Here is an 11430-nt window from a genome sequence, read left to right on the forward strand (position 1 = left end):
AACGTCTAACACTAATCTAATTTTTTTAATTTGAACATGTTTGATGCTTCAACAACCTTCTAAGCATCATGTAGCACAATGTATAGTGGCAATAAAATATTTTTTTAAAAATATGCCTAAATCTGTCTCTAGTTTTCGGGCCACGACACACACACACACACGCACACAGCGCGGGGAAAGTGACCGTTCACTCTATCATGCCGCGATCCCCACCCCGCCCGGCGCTTTGGATGAGGATGCGATACAAGAAAGCTGAACCAGCCGTTCTACCGATACGGTAGCCGTAATCGATCATGCGGGGAGGGGGGGGGTGGTCTGGTGGAGGGGAGGGGAGTGCGTGCTTGCGTTCGCGCTTTCGTGGGTGCGTGCTTGCGTTTGCGCTTTCGCGGGTGCCTGCCCGCGTACACGCGTACGTGCATGTGTGCGTGCGTGCGTGCTCGCGTGCGTGTGTGTGTGTGTGTGTTTGTGTGTGTGTGTGTGTGTGTGTGTGTGTGTGTGTGTGTGGTGTGTGTGTGTGTGTGTGTGTGTGTGTGGTGTGTGTGTGTGTGTGTGGTGTGTGTGTGTGTGTGTGTGTGTGTGTGTGTGTGTGTGTGTGTGTGTGTGTGTGTGTGTGTGTGTGTGTGCGTGTGGAAACCCCAAAACTATATGATTCTGATGCGTACATTTTCATCCGCTGCGGCTACAAAGTCCATGCATTTTCGATTTCGCTACCTGAGAGACAACACAACTATCGGATTGGCACCACGATCTTTGCGATCGGTTCTGCTGTGGGGGTGTTAAAAAGGCACACGATCGAAGCAAACGTGCGTGTGATATGTAGCAAATTTCTTTCGCGCATATGGTGCTGCACCTGCCCGTCCAGAATCTGGCGGCTTGTTGGTTTCGAGAAGTTATCATGACGCCGATTGACCGGCATTGCCTTGGAATGGGTTCGGATCGGTAGGTTCATGTTTTAGTCGAGTGAATTCCGTGCATTTGTCGCGCCACAGCGGTAGACCCGGCAGCACCAAAGTCAAAACAAAAACCTTCCCCGAGTGTGGACTGCTTTGCTAAGTTCTTATTATTATTATTATTATTATTATTATTATTATTATTTGGCGTAATAGTCTACGCGATCATGCCGGCCTTTTCAGGACTTGAGTACCACGTAGCCGGATAGTCAGCCCTTGCTACGGCGGACGGTTCATACGCGGTTAGAACCCACGACGGACATGCAGATGTGCGGAATGATGGCGGTGTTGCGGGCCCGCTCCTATCCAGCGTGCAACTTGCATACTGCCACACTGTCTCCTGCCCGGTGCATACGCAGCAGGCAGGGGGAAGGATGCTCCTCCACCATAAAAAAACACCGTCATGAACCAGCGGTGGATCTAACGGTAGGTGGATTAGGCGGTCGCCGAAGATCTCTAGTCTGTAGTATGCCGTATGTCTACAAGTGGACAGATTATTAGCGACAAGGGCCCCCGGAAAGATGGTCTTTAGGGCTCCGTGGCTGGAGAAAACCATTTGCACCTCCCCTCCCCCCATGGCGACTACAATTTTAGGGCCTGTGACCGATGATCGTAGGGGTCCCATGGCCACCCCCCCCCCCCCCATCCGCTGGCAATTTAAGTATACTGTTCAATCTTCCAACAGCTGTGTGTCAGTACCCCCTCCTCAGGGGCCTCAATTCGTCTTTCCGCCTTTCATGAACACCTTCCTTTCTTTGACCGATGGATCATAACATTTCGGAAGAAAACACATTTGGCGACAGTTTTGCACACACACGCACGCTCATACCCTTGCGCAGACGGCTCAGCATATCTGTGTAATCCACAACAGACGAAATCAAAAGCTTAGTGTTATGCTTAATGCTCAGCACGTTCAGTTCGATGGCAGGCCCCAGGGACTGCCAGTGAACTTTCCAGTATACCGGTTTCACAATCAGCTTACGTTCTAGATGCCGGCGGAACGGAATGTTGATGAAAATCAGCGCCGGGCTGAACGTGTTAGAGCGAATTAGGGTTCTGCGCGTTGCACAGCAAACCCTCCATCGTGCGCTAGTGATTCCGTAGCCATTTTTACATTGCATCGATTAAACTCATTGCGCTTTTTTGGTTTGATTTGTGAAAATGCAACTTCATCGCCGCAATGTTTGTTAACGGCATTTTTAGGCGCCACAACCGCTCGCGAGCATTGACCACACGCGAGAAAGAGATGGCGCTATGGAGGGAAAAAGCACGGACGACGGCTGACAGCGATTGGCCGTCTGACGCACCAACACATCCAAACCTTCGGCAGCGCGCTCAGGCGAGGGGAATGAGGCGGAGCCAGGGACGGGCAGCTCGACGAGCTGCTTGACAAATTTGCCGTTGGAGGGAAAAAGATGGCATGATAAAATTCTCCGAACGGCATGATTTCTTCCGTCGCTTTGCGCAGCGGGTAGCGTATTTTTTTGCGTATTTTTTGACACAAAACGACGCAAAAAACTACGCAGAAAACTGCTCGAATTTGCGCAGCGGGTGTACTTTTGAACACCCGCTGCGCAAAGCGACGGAAGAAATCATGCCGTTCGGAGAATTTTATCATGCCATCTTTTTCCCTCCCGCTGCGCAAATTCGAGCAGTTTCCAGCGCAGGAAATGTACCAACCCGATGCGCAAATTCGAGCAGTCTCCAGCGCAGCAAATGTACCAAAATCTGCGCTGGCCAGCGCAGATTTTGGCTGGTCTCGCGCGCTGGACTTCAGCGATTCCTGCGCAGGCCTGCGCCGGGTTAGCGCCATCGGTCGGCGAAATGGACGAACTATTTTTGGCGGCGGAGCAAAAAAAAAACGGTCAAAAAAATTAAAAATATCGGCGCCCATTTTTTCGTCCGCTTCTTCTCCCTCCCTCACCCTGCCCTGCCTTACTTGCGCTTCTGCCCGTGCCTTCCGCCGCCAGCTGATTGGGTGTTGTGGTGTATGCGTTGATTCATATATGTGCATTGCGGTTGTGTATTGTTATTGGTGGGTGTTAGCATTTATTAATTTGTGTGTGACCTTGAGACGCTGTGGGAGAAGCTGGATTGGGATTTAAAGTGTTATCGGTGTATGGATGGTTTATTTTATTTCGTGCCGCTGCTGATGAGACCATTCGATGCCCCTACCAATTGAGGGTGAAGAAGCCTATTTAAAACAAGCGTAGGAGAACGTCTAACACTAATCTAATTTTTTTTAAATTTGTACATGTTAGATGCTTGAACGACCTTCTACGCATCATGTAGCGCAGTGTATAGTGGAAATAAAATAACTATTTTTAAATGTGCCGAAATCTGTCTCGAGTTTTCGGGTCGCGACACACACACACACAGCGCGGGGATAGTGACCGTTCACTCTATCATGTCGCGATCCCCCACCCCGCCCGGCGCTTTTGATGAGAATGCGATACAAGAAAGCTGAACCAGCCGTTCTACCGATACGGTAGTCGTAATCGATCATGCGGGAAGGGGGGGAGTGCGTGCTTGCGTGCGTGCGTGCGTGTGTGTGTGTGTGTGTGTGTGTGTGTGTGTGTGTGTGTGTGTGTGTGTGTGTGTGTGTGTGTGTGTGTGTGTGTGTGTGTGTGTGTGTGTGTGTGTGTGTGTGTGTGTGTGTGTGTGTGGTGTGTGTGTGTGTGTGGTGTGTGTGTGTGTGTGTGTGTGTGTGTGTGTGTGTGTGTGTGTGTGGTGTGTGTGTGTGTGTGTGGTGTGTGTGTGTGTTTGAGAGACAACACAACTATCGGATTGGCACCACGATCTTTGCGATCGGTTCTGCTGTTGGGGGTGTTAAAAAGAAACACGATCGAAGCAAACGTGCGTGTGATATATTGCACATTTATTTCTGATTCAGCTAGCGGACGCAACTGGAAAGAAAACTTGAATTGAATTCATACAAAAGAGGATTCTGGATTTGTTTATTACGGTGCGCGTATGGTGCTGCACCAGTCCGTCTAGAATCGGGCGGCTTGTTGGCTTGTCGGTATCGTGACGCCGATTGAACAGCAATGCCTTGGAATGGGTTCGGATCGGTAGGTTCATGTCCTTTGGTCAAGTGTATTCTGTGCATTTGTCGCGCCACGGCTGTAGACCCGGCAGCATCAAAGTAAAAAAAAAACCTTCCCCGAGTGTGGACTGCTATGCTAAGTTCTTCTTCTACTTATTAATATTATTATTGGCGTAATGGCCTACGCGATCATGCCGGCCTTTTCAGGTCTTGAGTACCACGTAGCCGGATAGTCAGCTCTTGCTACGGCGGACGGTTCATACGCGGTTAGAACCCACGACGGGCATGCTGTTAAGATGTGCGGAATGATGGCGGTGCCGCGGGACCGCTCGTATCCAGAGGTCAACTAGCATACTGCCACACTGTCTCCTGCCCGATGCATACGCTGCATGCAGGGGGAAGGATGCACTTTCACATTTAAAAAAACACCGTCAACACCTGGTCGTTGTGGCCCCGTGGCTAGAGAATCATGCCCCAGGGACTGCCAGTAAACTTTCCAGTATACCGGTTTCACAATCAGCTTGCGTTCTAGATGCCGGCGGAACGGAAAGTTGATGAAAATCAGCACCGGGATGTACGTGTTATGCGAATTAAGGTTCTGTGCGTTGCACAGCAAACCCTCCCGCGTGTGCTAGCGATTCCTTTGTCATTTTTACTTGGCAGAGTTTGAACTCATTGCGCTTTTTTGGTTTGATTTGTGAACATTAAACTTCATTGCCGCAATGTTTGTTAGTTGGAGGGAAAAAGAAGGCATGAGAAAATGCGCGAAAGGGCATGATTTCTTCCGTCGCTTTGCACAGGGGGTAGGGGTGAAAAAACTGCCTAGGCTCGCAAGCTCTTTAATGCGAGGGCTCTGGGGCAGTGAACTTGTATGGCATGCGAGCCCTCGCGCGCCCTCGCAAATCGCTGTCAATTGCATGGCGGGTTGGAACAATACAAAGAAGCATTCTCAGTGCATGATGCTTTACGTCGCTGGGCCATATCGAGGAATCAAACGTATGAGTCAATCGAGGAAGTGATGGAAATTGTTCGAAAAACAAGTAATTGTAAGCTGCCAAAAGATGCAAAGACTCTGTTGAAGATCAGCCGAAACCCTTCTGCGGAGATAACAACAGTTGAAGGAGGACAATATTGGTATCACGGCAACGAACTAAGGTAATTGATCTCGCGTAATCGTTATGAATTTTCTTTATATTCATACATATGGTTTGTTTATTTAAAGCAATCTAAGCCTTCATTCCGATTCTACGCTTTTGATAAACGTATCATACTTTTCAACATTCATGGAATGCCAGAAGTACCTGTAATGATAGCTGCTATTTATTGTGGTCCAACAAAACCACTAAGCATCGAACACTTTCTTCGTCCTTTTGTTGATTAAATCAACTTCCTCATGAAAAATGGAGTACAGATCAATAATGAGACGGTTAAGATAAAACTGCGCGCAATTATAGCTGATTCTCCAGCTCGGGCGTTTATTAAAGGTAATACAAAACAGTTATACATATCTGTACTTAGGTGATTAAAACTTTATGATTCTTCTTTCGTAGGTGTTGTCAGCTTCAACGGTATACATGGCTGCTTGAAATGTGTTTCTGAGGGAAGGAGTATCCGAGGAAGAGTAGCATTTCCCGATATCGCTGGTTCTGATCGCACTAATGAAGGATTTAGGTCGCGTTCGTATGGTAAACACCACAAATTTGATTCGCCTCTATTATCTCTATTAGACGAATTTGATCTTGTAAAACAAGTAATAGTTGCAGACTTATTGCATTTAATCGATTAAGGAGTTACAAAACGTTTGGTAATGGGCTGGATATGTGGAAAATTTGGTGTGGTGCACAAGTTATCTCCTGAACAAATCAATAAAATGTCAGTAATGTTGATGCATATAAAATTACCTGTAGAGATACACAGAAAGTTCCGTTCATTACGTGATCTCAAGTATTGGAAAGGCACTGAATTAAACTCTTTCTTATTTTACGCATCCGTTGGTGTACTCACAGGAACATTGAGTGAACAACAATACAATCATTTTATGTTGTATTTTTGCAGCATTACAATTTTTTCATCTGAAGTATACAAAGAGCATTGGTCATTGGCAAATACTCTCCTACAGCTGTTCGTCAAACAGTGCGGAATTATTTATGGCTCAGAATATATTTCGAGTAATGTTCAGAACCTTTTGCATATTTACCAAGAAGTTATTGATTTTGGTATACTTCGGTTTATATCTTCTTACGACTTTGAGAACGAACTTCAGCATATGAAACATTCATTACGAAGTGGATCGAAAAGTTTAGAACAAACAATAAACCGTATAGCAGAATGGGCAGCCTATAAACCGGATAAATATATTAAACAACTACAATATCCCACGATTCTTAGGAGAGGAAATATTACTACACTTCATGTGCGCCAAGGATTTTGTTTAAAGAATGATGATAGCAATTCTTGGTTTTTAACAAAATCGGGTAGCGTATGTCAATTTGTAAATGCAGCTATACAACAGTCTTCCGTAAACTCTTCAGCAAGAAAGCTAACTAGGACTATTGATGATTTCAAGATGAGAAAATATTATTTTAGGTTTTCAGGACATAAAATGTAAATTAGTAGTAGTACCATTGTCTAAGGAAAATGAAAATAATTTTGTTCCCTTGATACATACATTGGTTTAATAAAACAAAACAACAACGTTTTTTGAAATGGTGTGTTTTAATTCAATAAAATGATTTTTTTCAGTACATACATTAATTTGTTCATAGTTTATTTATAAGTATTAACATTATTAAAACTATTCCTAACTGATTAATCCCTCTTATGTCTATGATGCGAAGTTTTCACTAATCCTACTAATTCGAACCGTTGCTTACTATGTCTAAACTTATTTTGTTAAACTTCTTTATAAAGATCATTTACTCGTCTAGTAGTTTCAGTTATCCTTACGATTCTAAAATCATAAATATTCACCGAGCAAGTACTAATGATTTAGAAGAATTTTTTTTTACACTAGGAATCAGCGATATAAAATGTAAATTAGTTGCGGCACCTCTTGCTCAAGAAGATGCATTCGATTTCGTTCCTTTAATTGACACATTAGTTATATGAAATATGTAATAAATATTTGTTGAACGTACATTTTATTTCGTTTTTTATATCATAAAAGATAATGACATTTCTTTGAACTCTTTAACACTTCTATGATAGGAACATGATACGCAACTGGGTATAAGCTTTAATTTTATAAAAAGCTATTGATTCTGTTATATGCTTGAAGCTAAACTGAGGATTACAGTAGTACTTAAACATAAATTAAACTAAACTTTGCGTCTATGAGGTGCAGTTTTAACTTTTCCCACCAAGTTAAGTCTTTGTTTTGAATGTTTAAACTTATTTTGGAAAAATGTTATGATTCTTTGGTCCGTGGGTGAAACTCCATGACATGTTCCTATAAATTTAAAAATCTGAATAACCATTTCATAATTTGAAAAACAAACTTTATCTGGTCCTAATCCTGTCCAGTTGGCTTGTGTCACAAAATCCTTTTTGAATATAATGTCCATGCTATCATGGAGTCTAGCTTCTGAACTGTCGGTCGGCAGCTTTGTATCTAAAAATTCCATAAATTTTTTTTTGAACTCTGGTTCCCCCAATCTTTCCACCAGTCGATCTAGTTCTTCCCTGGTCCCCACCGTTTCCCATTCAAACGACGATTCCGCAACAAATCCTGGCCGTGGAATCAATTTGTCGGATAAAATATCTAACTGTGCTCGTATTAATTTCTGCTGCTTCTCCATATCCAGCATTTTATTCTGATACATGTTTGCCTGTCTTTGTTGCTCCCTCTGCATGGTGTCTAATTTTTCTAGTATGGCATCTAATCCCACGTTCTGTCCACTAGAAAAATCCGTTTGCGTTGCCATTGAAGCAGTAGATGAAAGGGCTGGAAATAAACGTTCATATAGTATTTTGTAGCAAATAATATACTATAAAACAAATTGAAGACATACGTTTAGGTTTTCGTTGACAAGCACCCGAAGTTGTTGCAGTTGTTTGCATAAACGAGAAGTGATCCAAAGAAGAATGCACTACTATCGATGTGGACGGTATATTTTCTATCATTGCATTATTCGCACGAGAAACCGGCTTGCGTGTATTGCTTGATACAGTTTCTAGAAATATTTGTTAACTATAGTTCTTGTTAAAACACTCTAAAACACTTTCTCACGTTTTTACGATGAAGCATTCTCGCGTGGCATCTTTTGACTTCCAGTATGGATAGACACTGACGATAGCGATGAAAGCTCATTCAATAATTGCGGATGAAGCATTGTGGTAGGTGTGGTGTTGTTTATTGAATCTGAAAATGTATGCAATTTCATGTTAATGATTATGATTTTTAACAAAACATATTTAATAAAAACTTATTATTATTGTTTAACGGGAGCAATTTGTATTCTACATTTTTAATCGACACGAGTAGCTTAGGTCGTTTGGCGCTAAGGATAAACAAAAAAAAGATGAAGTTGTGTAAAAGTCACATCTTTTATTGCACGATAAAACACACCTTTCCATGTTGGAAGTATCACATTTATAAAGCGTTATGAACTGAAACTGATAATCGGGACACCGTGGCTCCGGCTGTACACGCAGGAACAGGTTCCTTCACGCTTGTTCCATTGGAATTGCCTCAGCACACAAGCACAAACACAGAAAAAGTTCTGCATAAACCAACACCGGCTTTAAAAACAAAAGGAGCGTGTATGTAGGCGGAGATGAGATGAAGAAGAATATAAGAAGAAAAATACCATCGAACCGAATCAAAGAATGGCCGAACTGAACTGTGTGAAGGCTTTTCGCCAAGTAAACAAAATGAGCTCGATAGGAACAACCGGGACAACCGAGGAGAAAGAAGGAAGAGGGTGAAGGAAAAAAGATCGGTGGAAAGAGGGAGAGAAAAAAGAGTTCGCCAATTTTTTTGTTGCACTGTGGCAGGCCATTCAGTAATTTTTGGACATTTCATTACACCGTCAATAAAAAAAAATACACCACTTGAATGACATCTGGCCATATCTGTCAAATCGGTCTAACCCTATCGTTAAAACTTACTATTGGAAGTCCGACGGGAAGACAACATTTTTTTTCCGAAAGACGTCTTTTGGCTGTCATCTGCAGCCTGGGATCATTGAAAACCCTGTAATTTTACGCCTCGTGTTAGGTCCGTATAAAACTGCTATACAATGCAAACAGCTGACAGGGTGAAATATCAGCCTACGAAGTTAAAACGGAAAGGGCCCCATTATTAAATTAAAATTACATAAAAAAAATAAAAAATATTCCCTTCAATATAGTAATTAACTTCTGTTTCTTCGATGGTGGGAATATTTCCCAACATCGAACGATAAGCAAAAACATTGGATAAACAATTAATCTGAGCAAAATGTTATCATTTTTTATGGTTGCTGGTAGCCAATTCAGTTGGTGCGTTCAGTTTGTTGAGGATTTTGCAACTCTACGGTATTGGATTTTGCAACATTTGACATTTTTTTCAATTTGTCAAATAAAATAATTGAATAGTACAATTGCATGGATCTCTTTTTCACCGATTTTGTTCTTTAACTTCTCCAAGAATCTACAAAGGCCGCTGTTCAAATGCCCCATCACGTGATCGATATGCCAATACACCATTCCGTGTCATGGCCATATGCTGATGTTGCGGGATCGAATTGATCCGACAGCATGAATAGCAGGAGTTCTAATTTTAGAGCGGAATTTATTGATTCGCAATGAGACATTGAAACCAACCTCACCTAAAAAAATAAAACTGTCCGGATCCTGTTCCATTTGCAGTTCCGTGAACAACGAAGCATATTGTTGTCGCACTTCTATGTTGGTAGAATTATTTCGATGTTCTGAGAGAATTTGAACTCGTTTTAACGAGTAGTAGAACGCCTTTATGTATGCATGCAGCGTGGATTTTGCAACATGTATGTCAAATTCATGTAAACATTTGTTCAGTTTCTTGGGTTTGATACCGCCGCGCTTGTGCAAATTATTTACAGTTTTTCCTTTCTTCATAAACTTTCGGATGATCTGGGATACCGTTGCTACTTTGTAACCCATAACGCTGGCAATATCGTTAACCCGGCGTTTATCCATGTGCGCTTGTACAATGCGTTGCTTTTCTTCGTGCGAAATAGTTACTCGTTTATTAGTAGCCATTGCTCATTGCTCCTGTGTGTTTTTGATGATTTTCACTGAACAAAATAAGTTTCCTACGAGGGAATTGCTCGTTGGCACTAATATGTAGTATGTAGCTGCTACCGATGCACTAGACAACTGCTGCAACCACGTTGGTATAGGTGTGGGCTAGAGGAGAACGTAATACATTTTAGCATGTATGAAGGAAGGTGTAAGCAAAACTTAGATCGAGGGAATACCTGCTTGATTGTAAAAACTCTGAGAGCCAACTAATATTTTGCATAACTGTTTGGGATAGTAAAATGCACGAGCCACAACACATCCGCTGCTAACTTGACGCTTTGTATTAATTACAAGATTAACATTGCTGACCCAGTGCAAATACTACGCTTATTGGTGCAGTCGCCAAAACGCTGCAACTGAACATTATGTGTCGAACTTGTCAACGACATCTTCCGTACAATTCAATAACTTTCTGAATTTGTCAATTATATGCTCGAACGATTCAATAGCTGGTTGAACATCTCAATATAACCGTAGGAAACCCTGTTTGCACTACTCAGCCGAATAGTCCGTTATTTGGTCCGTCAAATTTGGTTACCATGGACAGACGGACGGAAAAACTTACCACAGGATCGATTACGTTTCATTCCGTTACTGCGACGACCACAGTGAGCGTGCCACATGATTGTACAGGCATGCATTTGGTTATAGTAGCATGCGATTCACAACTGACAACACGTGATTGGAAGAAAATGTCACGAGAATCAACTGTAACGCTGTAAAAAGGTGTTGTATCAATCCAACTCCTTACAAAACCCAATTCGGTTCAAACAAATTGGAGATGGAGGTGATGCAGTCAGCCGTTTTTTTCGTCAGAATTGATCATTGGTTATAATTTTATGAACACATAAAAAAAAATAATGTGAAATAATGCAGTAAAAAATGGAGAAAAACTCACAAAAAATCTGATTTTTTCAATAAACTATACTATTTGAGGGGGGGTGAAGTCCATCTTACGTAATTTGGGGGAGGGAAATTTCTTCCAACGTTACAGTTTGTTACACTAGGGGGGAGAGGGTCAAAAAGTTGCAATTTTAGCGTTACGTAATTGATGAATGATGCCTCGTACAGGGTTTGAAATCATATTATATAAGGGAATGGTTCTATCCCCTAGGGGAATGTTGCAAATCGGTAGGGGAATGTTACAAGCATACTGTGAAGCCTAGCTAC

General features: G+C 42.4%; 1 long non-coding RNA gene across 1 annotated transcript; it reads right to left on the reverse strand.

Annotated features, from left to right (window-relative positions):
* Positions 1-7344: 7344 nt before the first annotated feature.
* LOC121594039 lies at positions 7345-8848 on the reverse strand. Its single transcript, XR_006004887.1, has 5 exons — positions 8805-8848; positions 8564-8736; positions 8225-8356; positions 8007-8168; positions 7345-7939 (listed from the first exon to the last, which is right to left on the reverse strand). It is a non-coding gene; the product is annotated as an uncharacterized LOC121594039 (long non-coding RNA).
* Between the last annotated feature and the right edge of the window lie 2582 nt (positions 8849-11430).

The sequence above is a fragment of the Anopheles merus genome, chromosome 2L (genome assembly GCF_017562075.2).
Source record: "Anopheles merus strain MAF chromosome 2L, AmerM5.1, whole genome shotgun sequence".
Lineage (NCBI taxonomy): Eukaryota > Metazoa > Arthropoda > Insecta > Diptera > Culicidae > Anopheles > Anopheles merus.